General features: G+C 38.7%; 1 pseudogene; it reads right to left on the bottom strand.

Moving 5' to 3' along the window:
* Positions 1 to 1,181: 1,181 nt before the first annotated feature.
* Positions 1,182 to 15,465, bottom strand: part of LOC133815563 (protein POLLENLESS 3-LIKE 2-like) — a 63,764-nt pseudogene continuing 49,480 nt past the window's right edge.

The following is a 15,465-nucleotide window of genomic DNA, read 5'->3' as shown; positions in this document are numbered from 1 at the left end:
AGTGACCAAATAGCCATGTCAGCAATCTATTAGCCATAGAGGATAAATCTTAACATAAGTCCCCCTTTACAACACTGAATAGTTCCAGAGTAATTTTTAGCGGCTCAAAAAAATCAAGAAGCACAATAAATATATATATCATAATTCAGAGGCAAAAATTATAAATAGTCATTTTAGTACCACTTTTATAAACTTGTATATATCTATAAAAGAAAATAAGAAATCTTTTTTAATATAATGAGTATCCAATTATTATTGGCGGTTTCCTTTCAAAACTCTCGTTTCTTTCAATGGATTGATAATTTTTTTGAGTTGATATTTATATATATAGGGAGTTTCCTAGGTAGCGACATTACTTTTGCCCCTGTATTTTCTATTTTTGGCACTTGGAAAAATCTTAACAATTTTTTTTTTTTATGTGACTGCATACATAATAGTTATAGTAGATATTATGCCAATTTTCAGAAATTTTGAATAATTTACAGTGCCAAAATTAGAGTTCAAATAATCTATTTTCCACTCGCATTAAAAAAATTAGACACGCATGCAACTGATTGTTTGAACTCTGATTTCAACACCGTAAATTATTCAGAATTTCCTAAAAAATGGCGGAATGCCCGTTATAACTATAATGTACGTCATCGTGCAAAAAAAATTGAGTTATAATTTCTCCAAGTGCCGAAAATAGAAAACGATGCTACTGTAAAGGCAAAAGTGATGCCCCTACATAAGAAAATTCATATATATAAATATATATATATAGGAGAATTCTCCTATAAGGACTTCACTTTAAGCCCTACTGGTGGGGCTCTCAGTGTTTCTCGACCTGCGATTTTTTTTATGACCGTGTATATTGTAGCTATTTAGAGCATCCTGCAAATTTTCATAAAATTCCAAATAGTTTACAGTTCCAAAAACTAGGTTCAAACATATTGCTTTCCACGCGCATAAAAAAAATTAGTCACGTGTGCAACAACATGTTTGAACTTAGTTTTCGATACTGTAAATTATTCGGAATTTTATGAAAATTTGCAGGATGCTATAAATAACTACATTACATACGGTCATAAAAAAAATCGCGCCGAAAACTATTCACGGGGCGAGAGCACTGAGAGCCCCATCAGTAGGGTTTAAAGTGAAGCCCCTATAGGAGAATTCTCATATATATATATTTTTATATATACACACACAAGTTTATTACCCACTTTTTTTGGCAGGATATTTACGGCATAAGTACCTAAAGTTTGGGAAAAATACCCAACATGGACCTAATTTTTTTTAGTGGGGAAAGTACCTAAGGTCACTAAAAATGTAATTTCATTCGGTTCCATCGGTAAGGTCTATTAATGTGATTACTACACTGACATGTGTCATCTTCTTATTGGTCTACTTAATAATTATTTTAAAAAATAATTTTAATTAATTTTTAAATAGAAAATTAATTAAATAATATATTTTTAAATAAAATAAAATAAAAAACTGATTTTAATTATATATTTATTTTTTTTATATTTTATATCTGATTTTAACTTTTTTTTAAAGATTGAAATTAAAAATCCTAAAACTATACCTCTCTCTCTCCCTCCGATCTCTATCTTTCCCTCTCCCTCACCTTCCCACGCAACCTCTTCTTCTTCCTCGGCACCGGCAAGCCACCGCGACGGAGTCAAGCCACTCCTGCCTCTTCTTCTTCTTCGGTTATTCTTCTTCTTCTTCTTCCTTTATGCAGTGGGCGGAGATGGAAGCTTTTCCAGTGGCCATCGAAGAAGGAGGCGAACGGGGCTTCTGCGATGTCGACAGAGTGAGGATATGTGGAATGCTCCTCCTGGTTTAATACGGCGGAGATTCTCTTTGGCCTCGGTTATTTGGCCTTGTTTCATTAAGCAGATACCAAGGTTGCACATTTTGTTGTTGTCTGGTGAAATTGCCAGTGCTTTGTGATAAGCATCTTCAGCTTCAATGTTGTTGTTTTGTTGCATCAATGCCCACCCTAGATTCCCCTGAAAGAAACAAAACACAAAAATCAACATTATTATACATTGATCGACATAACATCTTGGAACTCACACTAATGAGAATGACAATTCTTTCTTACAAGTAATCTTGTAGCCTCTTGCTCCACAGAGACCTGAAATTTCTTTCCTTGAGATCGAGCTGTCTTAGTTCGTTTTCCATTGAATGCTAGGCCTTGCTGAATTAAGTACAACTTATGTCTCAACAGTGTTATTTGGTCATCCAATCTACCACATCTCTGCCAAAAAAGAATGATGAATTAAAAAAAAAAAAAGGAAGACAATTGAAGATAAACCCAGTTATTAGATCTAAGAGCTTTGTAATGAACCTTATAAAGATCCAAAAGAATGTTATCAAGAGACTCTTGAGCTTGATCTGAACACCTATGTCTTAACGACTTAATAACTTCAATGGCTCTTCAGCCCGATTCTGTTGCTTCGTCTCCATAGCCATGTCTTTCAGAGCACTATCCACTCTATCTCCAGAATTAATGGCTGCCCAGAATAGCGGAATAGCTTTCTCTGGATCCTTATCCACCAACTGAAACAAACAAAAATGGACCAAAACCCAAATGTCAGAACATAAATCAAAGCAATAAAAATCAGTCTTTTACCAAAAACACACAACCCCATATAAACTTATTTGAACATTTTTGGCTCTGATATAAGGAGAATCTCCAAATGGTACCTTGTGAGTCACATGAAATGACTTGGACCGAGTTCTCGAAACTCCGAGAGGCTTGGCTGGGGACGAAGGAGCCGACTTGGTCGGTCTGAAACCAGGAGGAGCATTCTAATGGTTTATTTTTGTTTGTTTTAGTTCAATTTAATTTTAATTTTTTTAATTAGTAAAGATTTTAAATTAAATCAGATTTAATATTTCTCTTAAAAATTATTCTTATATAATTTTATTAAATTAAAATGTATTTTTTAATTTATTTTATATTTAAAAAAATTTAAAATATTTAAAAAAAAATATTTATGAGCTGGACCAATAAGGACATGACACGTGTTGGTCCAGTCATCACGTAACAGAGATTTAACGAAGGAGCCTGACAGAATTACACTTTTAGTGACATTGAGTATTTTCCCACTAAAAAAAAGATTGGGTCTATGCCAGGTATTTTCCCCAAACTTTGGGTACTTATGCTGCAAATATTTCATTTTTGCATGATGTCATACATTATAATTATAACAGGCATCCCGCTAATTTTTGAAAAATTCTGAATAATTTACGGTGTTAAAATCAGAGTTCAAACAACAATTTGCACGTGTGCCTGATTTTTTTATATGGGTGGAATACAAACTATTTGAACTCTAATTTCGATATTGTAAATTATTCAGAATTTCTCGAAAAATTGGCAGAATGCCTACTATAACTATCATATACATTGCCATATAAAAAAAAATTCGTTATAATTTCTCCAAGTACTGAAAATAGAAAATGCCCCTATGGTAGTGTTTAACCCAATTTTGGACTTGGTAACGTAGTATTTGGAAAAAGGACACATGGCGATAAACAACAATGAATGCATAGGGCTGGTCGAAAAAGGAGTAGCTTCTCAAAAGAACTACATCAGATCTGCTCGAGAGGAGAAGACTGGTGATGTTATATGATGTTGCTCGAAGATGGACCTGCTCGATGCATGACACATTTTTCACCCGAAGATCCGAATTTCACGAGATACTGCAAAATATCCCAAGATATTTTTGTAACCAATATTTGAATTGTATTATTTCCGTATTATTTGAATTTTTAGTTAGTTATAACAAATCTCACACTACACGTGTAAGGCCTAGGTTAATTTGTAAAGACCCATAGCCCATGAGGAGACTCTATACATAAAGATCTCTCTTAGTCATCATCTCTAAGCTGAATTTGTGCGCACTTTACATACAAAACTCTACTGAATTGTATTTTTTTTCTCTCAAGCTTAAGAAACTCAGTTGAACCATGTTTCTTCTTGATCTTGAGTGTAAGACTTCTTTGATTAATAAAAGTTCAAGTGGACGTAGGTCATTAACAACTCTTGAGGCTGACCACTATAAAAATTTTGTGTCATTTACTTGATTTCAATTCATTCTAATTCTTTTCTGCCGTTTAAATTGACTCAGTGTCATTGTCCAAAACGTTGGTCAACATTTTGGTGCTTTCATTGAGAGTTAAAATCCAAGATCCAACTTTGCTAGATCCATCTAAAATAATGGCTATCACTACTAGAAGTCAGTGTCAAGAACCACAAGGAGGGAACCCTAACATTAGACATCCTGATCGCACCTCGAGCAGTCAAATCCCTCCTTTATGTCCCACTTATCAGGTTCCTCCTCCTGGAAACCTACCTCCACCAGCCACATTTGGGCATGATGAGCCCCATGTGGACTTAGAGGAAGATATACACCCTGACCTTGAACAGTTGAAAGGAGTCGTAGGATAGATGCAGGAACAATTTGTTGCCATGCATGAGAGTCAGGCAACAGCTCAAGAGGCTATAGCAGAAGCCCTCAATAAACAATTTGTGGATGGATCATAGGCAACGATCCCTTAAGGCCCATCAAGAGGAAGATGATTGTCGCAGTGCTGAGGCGGCAAGGTTGCTAGAGGTTGTCTTGTCACAAAATTAAGCAACAAGACCTCGACCAGTGAATCCTCAGCTTGAAACATTGGTCAGTTAAATCCTGAAGCCCAAAGACCAACAAGTCAGGCCCTATGACCTGCTCAAACATCACGGTCTTGGACCAAGTAGTTCCCCCTGGGCAAACTCGGATTCAACACTCTAACAGGGGGGCTCAGCAAAGAGTGCAGCAACCGCTTCATCAAGATGAGCAAGTGTTGCCCAACAGAGAGAAAAGTTGCGCTAAACAAGTGTCTAGAACTGGAAGGCCTGCTAATAAACAACCAAGGTGTGCAGCCTCACGGAGAGGCTAGCCTCTTAATCCTGAAGCTGGTCAGCAATTCTGACAACCAAGGAATGAAAGACCAGCTAATTGGAACCGAGGACAGCCACCTCGACATGCTGGATACAATTATGGTCATCCTCACATGAGAACTAGAAGGAGGAATGATCAAGAAGCCAATAGTAGTTATCAAAAATATACAGAGATGATGATGATGATGATGATGATGATGATGATGATGATGATGAGGGGGATAGTCAATACTACCAACCCCGTGACTATTAATATTATGACGACCATCCCAATAGTGGGCATCCAAGAGGACAATTTGTTCCGCCAAGGCCACCTAGGCCTCAAGATATCCCACCTAGGGAAAATGTGCAGCCTGAAGGACCGTTTGTCCCACCAAGGTAGCAAGAGCCAGCAAACTGCTCGGAGATGCCACCTTTTGGCCCTCCTCGAGCAGATAGCCAGAATGTTGGGGGCGGCCCAGAGGAGGAAGCATCTTCAATAGAATTGGGAATAGAGGGCCCGACCTAAGAGATGTCCTCGACCAGCTTCGGGAAGGCAATGGTTCTAATGTTGAAGGACCCGTTGCACCTGTGATCCCACCTGCACCACAAGTGGGAGCTGCTGCAATCCCGGTCGCTGCTCCAGCAACTATGCCATTATTTTCTCCGGCAATCCAAGCGCAACTAGATGCCCTCATTCAGATGGTTTGGGAGCTAACTGCTCCAAAACTCATCGATATTGATATAGAGAGAAGGAAGTGATCTCCGTTCTCTAAATGGATCAATGCTCTTAAAATCCTTCCCAAGTTCAAGATGCTAACTTGGAAAATGTATACTGGAAGAGAAGATCCAATTTCACATGTTAACAACTTTGAAATACAAAGGGATCTTCAAGGAGTAAGAGATGATGTCTGTTGTAGGATTTTCCTTGCTACCCTTGCTAATTCTGCTCAACAATGGTTCTTCAAGCTAGAATCAGGAACCATTACATCATGGGATAAATTTGTGAGGCTTTTCTACTCACAATTCTTTGATGCTCGTATCCCACTAGTCGAGCTCAATGACCTTGTTGACATCAAGCAAGGGCCTAATGAATTCCTTAAGGACTATGTGCAGCGGTTCATGCAAGAAGTTGCTAGGTCAAAAATGGTTAGTGATGATGGAAAGCTGATGGCCATCATGGTTGGGATCCAAGTAAAAGGTCCTTCATGGACTGATCTCAAAAGAAATCGTCTAATCAACTAGAGAGTTTTTAAATCGAGCAAACAAGTTCATTAAGTTGGAAGAAGCTATTCGAAGAGTAGATCAGGCTAACTGTAACGCCCTACTTCCTTAGAGTCGTTACTAAGTGAGTTTTAAAATGATAAAGGTGCAATGAACTCGCTAACCGAGGTTTTTAAAACAAAAGTGTGACTAAGCAAAAGTTAAGGTTGTAATCTTTGAAAATGCGTTGTTTCATTGAAAACTTCTAGTATTAAACATTTGGGATCCCAAAATAAAGTTTGAAAACCATTTACAACTTAAAATAAGTTTACAGTTGGTCCGTTATTAAAATCACAGGTTATTACAGCCATTTCTTGAAAATACCCCCAACCAAAGCAGTCGGGCAGGCCAAACATGTACGCGTCGCTTCATGCTCTCCGTACTCATGGCTGGTTGACTCAATCTTTGCCCTTACCTGCAACACAGAGCACCCGTGAGCCGAAGCCCAGCAAGAAAACTCAAACAGTACATAACATATGCAAATTATACAGTTAATCATATCAGATAGTCCACAGATAAACGGGTCAACCATTAGACTTAAGCGACCCGGCCATGCCGCCCCAGCAGCCTTACCAAAGCCTGGGGTCTCGGTCCTCACCGTAAGGATATCACATGTATCCATTGGGTCCCACCCTGACTATAAGCATCCCATGTGCTAGGTGTTACTTCCGGCCCCAAGGCCGTTCTCGGCCCTTGCCGTTCTCGGCCCTTGCCGTTCATTCGGCCCTTGCCGTTCTCTCTACTATAAATGCAAATAGTATAACTCAAGTAGCATTCAAACATATATCAATTCGATTAAGTCTGCACCCTAACATGTAATGCAATATAGGGTCGTGCCCTGCAATCATCTCAGCATGTAATGTAGGGCTGAGCCCTGCAATCACATCATGGGCCCATGCCCTGTCCTACGGGTGCTATAGTTTTCTTACCTGTCAAATTGATAGCTTTCAACACTTGACTCCTTGAGCACGATCCCACACGAGCCTTAGCACACACCTAAACACAACCATAGGTCAAAGTCAACACCGAACCCCAAGTCCGAAAACCTAGCCTCGGGACCAATCCCGAGCCCCCCGGGAAGTCCTAGATCCACAAAACAAGGTGGTGGAATCGAACCCCGAACCCTAGGTCAAAATCCCTCACAAATAGCCCAAAAACCCCTTTCTGGGCACAGGGTAGCGCTACAGCGCTCAAAAGAGAGCGCTGTAGCGCTACAAGCAGAATCAGCACCACCCCAGAAACAAGGCCTAGCGCTACAGCGCCCAAAGACTAGCGCTGTAGCGCTAGTTGCAGGCAGGCAAAACCCAAATTCCATTTCTGCGATTTCTTTGAGCCAATCTCAACCTAAACTTCCCCAAATCTTTACCAAACTCAAAATCAAGCTTATAAACACTCTCCACTCATCCCAAGCATCCCAAATCCTCAAAACCCAAGCACATTCAACCAAAATCTCAAAATTCACCATGATCAACCCTAAACCCAGAAATTCAGTCAAACAACAAAGTTAAAGGCTTAGAATTCATACCGTTGATGCAATTTCGACCTTGATTCATTTCCTAGACCTCCTTAGCTTGCTCTTCCTCAAAGCTTGCCCAGAAATTCCCTAAAATTCCCATCATCTCAGTCCAAAACACAGCTCAAACCAGCCAAACCCTTAAAACTGAAAACTCTAAGAACTTACCTCAAAAGTTGATGTGTTCTTGCTAATCCTTGCCAAATCTTCAAGTCTAACTTTAAGATCCTTGATGCTCAGCCTATCCTAGATCTCCACTGAGCTTTGCCCCAAGAAAAATGAAGAGAAATGGTGCAAGAACCCCAAACCGATCCTTTAAGGAAAACCCTCTGTTTTCTCTCTTTTCTTTTCTTCCTTTCTTTCTTTCAGATTTCTCCCACTCCCTAACAATCCCACTCACTATATAAAGCCTTATTTAATCTATCTCTAAAAGCCAAATGACCAAAATGCCCTCCCTATTAATTCTAAACCCATTTGTCCAAGTAGGGTCATTTTACCCAATTCCCGCTAATCCTCAAGTGTCTATAATATTTTCCCGCTTGCTCCCCAATACCTGAAAAGTCACCAAATAATATTCCTCGATATCAAAATAAACCCCAATATACTCATTAACTTCCTATTTATACCCCCAGGCTCGCCCCGAGCCGGGTATAAATCTCCGCCTCGACTTTCCGCTAGTCTGCTCACTGGGATCGTCTCGAGTCACAAATCACAGATACACCCACATACCACTGTGGTCTCAACAATCATCACATATCAGTACAGTTATGCCCAACATGGCCAAAATTACAATTATGCCCTTCTAACACAATCAGGGCCTACATGCATACTAATACACATAGTCATGCATCTCAAATAGTCAATTAGTCATATAACATGCTTTAAATTATAATAATGCATTTAACTCATTAAAGTCACACATAAATCCCATCATGCCCTCCTGGCACGCTAATCAAGGCCCTTAAGCCTTATTAGCGAATTTGGGTCGTTACACTAACTAAGCAGGCACCAGCGCTGCTCCAACTAAAAATACTGGTACACCTAATCAGAACCAGACAACCAATGGTAAGGGTAATTGTGACAAGCAGAATCCCGTGATCCGAAAGGGGAAAGACCGGGTAAAGTTGTGCAATCCCACACCGCCTGGGGAAGGTCAAGTGTGATGATTCTAAGATTGTTTAGGTATGGGACTACATAGTTGAAGATGGCTTAAATGGATTGATGGGTACTACCTATATCAACAAGATGCATCTTCTTTTCGGTAGCCCATCACTTGAGAACTCCAAAGTTAAGCGTGCTTGACCTAGAGTAATCTCAAGATGGGTGACCTACTGGGAAGTTTTCCTAGGAAGCGTGTGAGTGAGGACAAAGCACGCTGGAAAAACTCGTGTTGGTTTGTAGGGCTAGTCCTTATTCCAGGAAGCAGCCATAGTGACGTGGGACGTTACAGTATTAAGAAAAACCAGAATAATGGCAAACGAAGTAATAATTCCAACGGTGGCAACAATAATGATAACAAACAGGCAAAAACTAATGATAAGCCATGAGAGTACACTCCTCATTTTACCACTTATACTATGTTCTTGGGGTCACAAGCAGAAGTATTTCAAGCTACATAGGCTGAAGTGCCTTACAGGAAACCCAATCCTATAAGAAAATATATAAGTAAGAGAGACACGAACAAGTTTTGTTGCTTTCATAACGACTACAGACATGACACTAATGAGTTTAACCAGCTCAAGGATGAAATCGAATTTCTCATCCACAAAAATCACCAGGTAATGAGAATATATATTCGATGTTCTGCAAAATCAGGCTGCTGCACCCAATATGGATGCACCAACACAATCACTACAACGAGCCCCAGTAGTTGGTCGTTTAGACATGATCTGGGGAGGGCCATACCTGACAGGTGAAAGTAGAAAGGCTCTAGAATGTTATTGTAACGTCCCAAATTACCTAATAAGGCTTAGGGCCTTAGTTAGGGGGCCAAGATGGCAAAATTGTGGAAGTTATGTGCTTATGTAATATTTATGTGTATCATTGCATGATTATGTGAGTTATATTATAATATGACTTGATATGAATTTTTTGGTGTATTAAATATGCATGTGGGTCCGTTTCTTATCAGAAGGGAAATTTTTGTAATTTGGTCTGTTATGGGTATATTTAGCATATATGTGATATATGTGTGAGGCCACATTATTATGTGGATATATTTGGGTTACTCGGCACGAGGCGATTCTAGGGAGCAAGTTAGCGGGAAAGTCACAACGGGACCAATACTTGACTCGGGGGAGTCAAGGGATATTTGGGTATTTAGTATATTACCAGGATATCGGGTAATGGGAATGAATAATCGAGGATATATTTTGGTGATAGTAAGATCAGGAGGGAATTCTGGGGATTTTGACCATTTTACCCTCGGGGACATTTTTGGTACCCCAAACCTTGGGATTTATTTAAAGTTACTTGGATTCGAAGTAACCTGATAGAAATAGAAAACACGTTCAGTACTCTCGTTCTCTCTCCCATTCTTTCATTTAGCATTCGATAGTATTTTCGAAGGGAACTTGAGTTTTACGATTCAGATTCAAGCAAGGTTAGAGTCGTAACGATTCTAAGGAAGATTAGAAGCTTGATAGCCAGAGGGTTTAACTGGAAAATGACTTAATTAGAGGTAATTAAGCTTTGAAATTCTGAGTTTCTGTTTCCTTAAGTTTCTTGAGTTTTGATTTGGACGTTACGTTTTGGTGATTTTTCGATCTATCAGAACCACGGGTTTTGATGCTCATGAGGTTCTAGGGTTTGGTACGAATTTGGGGTGAGTTTTAGGAGAATTTGGAGCTATGAAATTTGGGTTCACGGGGTCGCGCCGCAGTTCTCTTGAACCCAGAGGTAAGGGGCAGTTTTCTGATGCGAGGCCGCTCCATGGCACCTGTTCAGTGAGAGGAGAGGTTGGGGCCTCTGACTTGGGCGGGCCACGACTCAGATTCTTGGGGCCACAACTAAAATTCTTGGGGCCACAGCGCTTAAGGGATTTTGGGCCTTGGAAGGGTTTTGAGTGCAGGAACTCAAACCTAAGGGCTTAGGATCGATCCTACTACTCGGTTTAGTAGGATTCGATGTTCCGGAGGCTAGGACTCAGTCCGAAAGCCTTTATTTACTCACTTTTTATGGGATTCTATACTTGGTTATGACTAGGTTATTGCTAGGGGCTCGGGATCAGGATCGTGCTTGAGGGTCGTTCTTATTTTACCTTACACTCAGACCTGAGGTAAGAAAACTGCACCCAATACGTGATGTATATCATTAGGGCTTGTCCCGAACGTTGAATATAATCTTGATTCGGCATGGGCCTCTGTAAATGTGCATGATTATGATTATGCCTGTGAATGATTGATTAATGATGCGTGTCGTATGCCGTATCAAATTTAAATATTTATTTTTTCACTTACACCAGCTACTTCAGTAATGCAGTAAATAGGGGTCGAACCCACGAGAACTATGATCAAATTATTATTCAAAATAATAACTAAACTAAAATTAGAAAGGGGCTTTAGTTTTAACAGCTGAAAACATAAAATAAAATAAATATCAAAGATTGAATAAATAAGGATATAACGATATTAAAGAAATAGTCAAAAATTACTCTCCACCTTCAACAATCAATCTATCAACAATGACGAATAATATTCCCTATTCCCAATTAAACTATTAACCCTGCAGATAACACTTAAGCAATCAATTATCTTAGTTTTCCTATTATACTTAATTAAAGCTAAGCGCTCTTAATTAACCATTTTTACCCAACAATAAACCCATTAAACATGTGATCTATTTAACCTAGTAAAAGTATTACACTGTGTGGAAACAAGTTAATCTAGGCAACAAATTCATTAAGCATGCAATTCATTTAACCTAGGTTCTATTTTTCATCACAATCAAAATACCCGTCACATTCTCTGATTGCAGTTTATCACTCAGAATCCTAAACTATTAGGTGAATAGAAATCCTAAGATGATAGTAGAATAATGAAAAACCCCAGTAAGTTGGCCACCTAACAAGATCTCACAAGATTCAAAACATTCAATTAGAAAAATAGAAGCAATTTAATACAAGGGAATACAAGGAATAAAATTCATCAATGCATTCAAGATCTCATGTCTAGGGTTTTGAAATAACCCTCAACTATAAAGAAAACTACTCTATAATCATATTCATATTCATAAACATAAATATTCAATGAAAATGAAAGAGTTTTGAGAAGAAAGAAAAACTAGATTGAAGAATATAGATTATGATGTTTTTTCTCCTCCTCTGTTGCTCTAGCCTCTAAAATTTGCAATCCAAAGTTGTTTTAGAAGTTAACCCTAATCCCTTTTAACCCATCAAAAATTACATTTAAAATTTGAATTTTAAAGAAAAAATTGTTGCACGGCCGCGTCCAGTGCTTCTTGGTGGCCGCAGCCACTAGAAACTGCATTTTCCAGAAAATCGGGCTCCGGCCGTGGCTTGGGACATTGCTGGCCGTGGCCACTACGTTCTGTCCCCCAGGCCACGGCCTGAAATAAGGCTGGCCGCAGCTGTAACAATTTTTCCCGTTTTTCAATTTTCTTCTACTATAGCGACTGAAAGTATTTTAAGCATAACTTCCTCGATATAACTCAGAATTGAACGATTCAAAAAGATATGGAAAGATAAGAAAAATATATAAAACTTGTGTTTCTAGGTATATTTCCAAAAGAGTATTGGAAAATCATCAAATCAAGTGTAAAGTTTCAGATTTGTAATTCCGAGCTTAACCATTGCTTGTAAAACATCCCAAATTCATTCGTTTTCATCCAAATATCTTGAAAAATCATAAAAACACAAAATAAACTAATTAAACATATGTAAATAAATAATCAAGTGTATAATCATACAAGAATAATGAATTAAAAATAGACAAATTCAGTACTTATCAATTAAGCATGTTGAATGCTCTGTATATGGATATTTGTTATAGGATGAATGCATGTTCGCATTATATAATTGAGAAAAGCATTGACTTATGAGTCAATGACGACAATAGCACTGAGCGCTAGTTGATATGGTTAGATCTAATCAGGAGCACATCATACGCTTGTTCGACCCAATTGTCGTGGAAAAGTAAGTGCCAGGTACGCTGGGCCAGCTCCAAGGCTGGTTATACAAAGGATAGGGCAATGGGCCCCAGGGTGACTTATTAGTCCCATATCCTAGGGCGTTGAGCCCCAATATGATTTATTAATCATGTAACTTGGGCAACAGGCCCTGATATGATTTAGTGATTATTTAATTAGGGCATCTTGCCCCATATGATGTTGTAGTCATTTATATGAATGGTATGCATGCATGAGTAGGGTTATTACTACTAGGCATGCTTATTATGGTTTGGTAATGTATTATTAACTGCTTATGAGCATGTTTAAGTTTTCTTGCCGGACCTTGGCTCACGGGTGCTATGTGGTGCAGGTAAGGGGAAAGGGATTCTGGATCAGCCATGAGTTGGAGAGCTTAGGTGGCGACGTGTACATATGTGGCCGCTTGACCACCATGGTCAAGGTTTCTCAGAGGAACTAGGGTTAAACCCTATTTTTTCCACTTAGGTCGGCGGGTTGTAACTTTTGAGTTATAATTACCCTTTTGGAACTGTAAAAATTTCTGTAAACATTTATTATGGGATCCCATGTATAACTTAATGTTTTAATGAAATATCCATTCCTTTTAATATAAATTTTTAACCCTGGATCGTTAATCACATTTAGATGCACGTTTATGGCCAAATGACTCGTTTAGCGAGTTTAACACTATTTAAAATACACAGTGTAACGATCTTAGCTAACTAGGGTGTTACAGTTATGCGCGGACACTTCTCCATGAACCGAAAGATGAGGTGTTTTTTGTCGAGGAGCATTCTCCCAAAACACCTTGGTATGAATGTAAGCCCATAACATTCACCGAGGACGACGCCGCACAAGTCAAATTCTCGCACAATTACCATTTGGTTATAGAAGCCCAAATTGCCAATATGATCGTTGTCAAAACAATGATAGTTCATGGCTCCTCCATAAACATCCTTTTAAAAAGTACCCTTGAAAGAATGAAGTAATTTGTACAAAATCTGGAGCCCTGCACACAAACCCTGTATGGCTTTACTGGAGAAGGAATGTGTAATGCCCCAAAATCTCTAATAAAGTTTAGGACCTTGAATAGAAGGCCGGGAGGGCCATAGTTGATTTATTATGCCATTAAATGATTATATGCATGTTTATGTGAATTATATTATTATATGATGATAAATGCATGCGTATGGGTCAATTTTTAATTATAAGGGCATTTTGGTAATTTGGCCTGTTGAGGGTGTAATTGTGCATTTTCATGCATATGGGTGAATTATGAATAATACCACATTATATGTGGATTTTTTTGAGCCATTCAGCATGAGACGATCTTTGAATGCAAGTTATTGGTCTGGTCATAACGAGGTTAGTTTCGGGGCTCGAGGTGAGTCTCGGGGTAATTTGGTGATTAGAACATTGTCGAGAATTAAAGGGTAATGGGGTGTGATTTATTGGCATTTGAGAATATTAGGAGTAATGGGAATTAGAGGAAGTTAATTATGATTAGCGGGATTGAATGGGAAATGACAATTTTACCCTGGGGGGCTGTTAAGGAAAGAAGATGTGCCTAGGGACATTTTGGACTTTTGGACCTAAAGGATATATATAAACTAAGAGGGTTGTAGAAAACAAAGCATTTCTTCTTCCTCTCCCATTCATCTTCTTCTCCTCATTTCTTTTTGAATTTTGAAGCTCATGTTGAGGGTTCAAGCTTGGAAATTGATGCTTGAGGTTCTAGGCTTGTGTTCAGCCATTGAAGAGGGTTTAATCTTGAGCTTAAGGTAAGATTCTGCCATGAATTTCCTAGTTCCTTACTCTGTTTTTGGTGTTAGTTTTGAGATTGAAGTTTTGATCATAAGAATGGGAATTTGATGAGGTTTTGTTGGTTTTATGATGGATAAGTTGTGGTAATAGTTGGGGCCTTTGCTTTGTGATGTTGGAAATGTTTTAGTGAGGTTTTGAATTAAGTTTGAAGAGGAAAAACAGGGGTTTTTGGCTGGGTTTCAGGTGGGGCTGTGATAACTCTACAACAGAGAGTTATCTTAGTCACTTTTAGGCTTATAATTCAATGAGATTAGAGTGATACTTGTTCTTTTTGTTTATTTTGTGTTTAATTTCATTTTATTTGTGTTTGTGTTAGTTTTGATAAGTTTAGTGTTTGATATTTATGAAAGGATTAGAATTGGCTCATTAATAGGGGAAAAATTATCTTGTGAATAAAAGACTTGAAAAGGCTCACTTTGGTTTTTAGTTTCTTTTATTGAGTAGGAAAACTCAGAAATGCGACCACATTTATTTTAATCGCATTTCTTGGAGCTATGCGTGGATGACGTGGCTGCTCACTTAAGTGATTGCTGAAGTGGCATTTTTGAGGAGGACAAATGGAATTCATTAATCTACATCACCTTTGGGTCCCATAACAAGGGGTGCAAGTGAGGAGCAAGGATTTTTCTAAATTGGGTGAAGGAAACCCTAAAGAGGAAAAAAGGGGACATTACCCATGGATTTTTCTCTCTTTCCCCTTTTCATCAGCCACCACCTTTAAGAGAGAAACCAGCTGCCCCCACCACTGGGGAGACCAAATTTTGAGCTTCAAGGAGGAAAGAAAGTGCTAGGAAGAAGGAGA

This window comes from Humulus lupulus, chromosome 2, assembly GCF_963169125.1.
Source record: "Humulus lupulus chromosome 2, drHumLupu1.1, whole genome shotgun sequence".
Lineage (NCBI taxonomy): Eukaryota > Viridiplantae > Streptophyta > Magnoliopsida > Rosales > Cannabaceae > Humulus > Humulus lupulus.
Note: the sequence above shows the minus strand (reverse complement) of the source record. Positions and strands in the feature narration are given on the sequence as shown.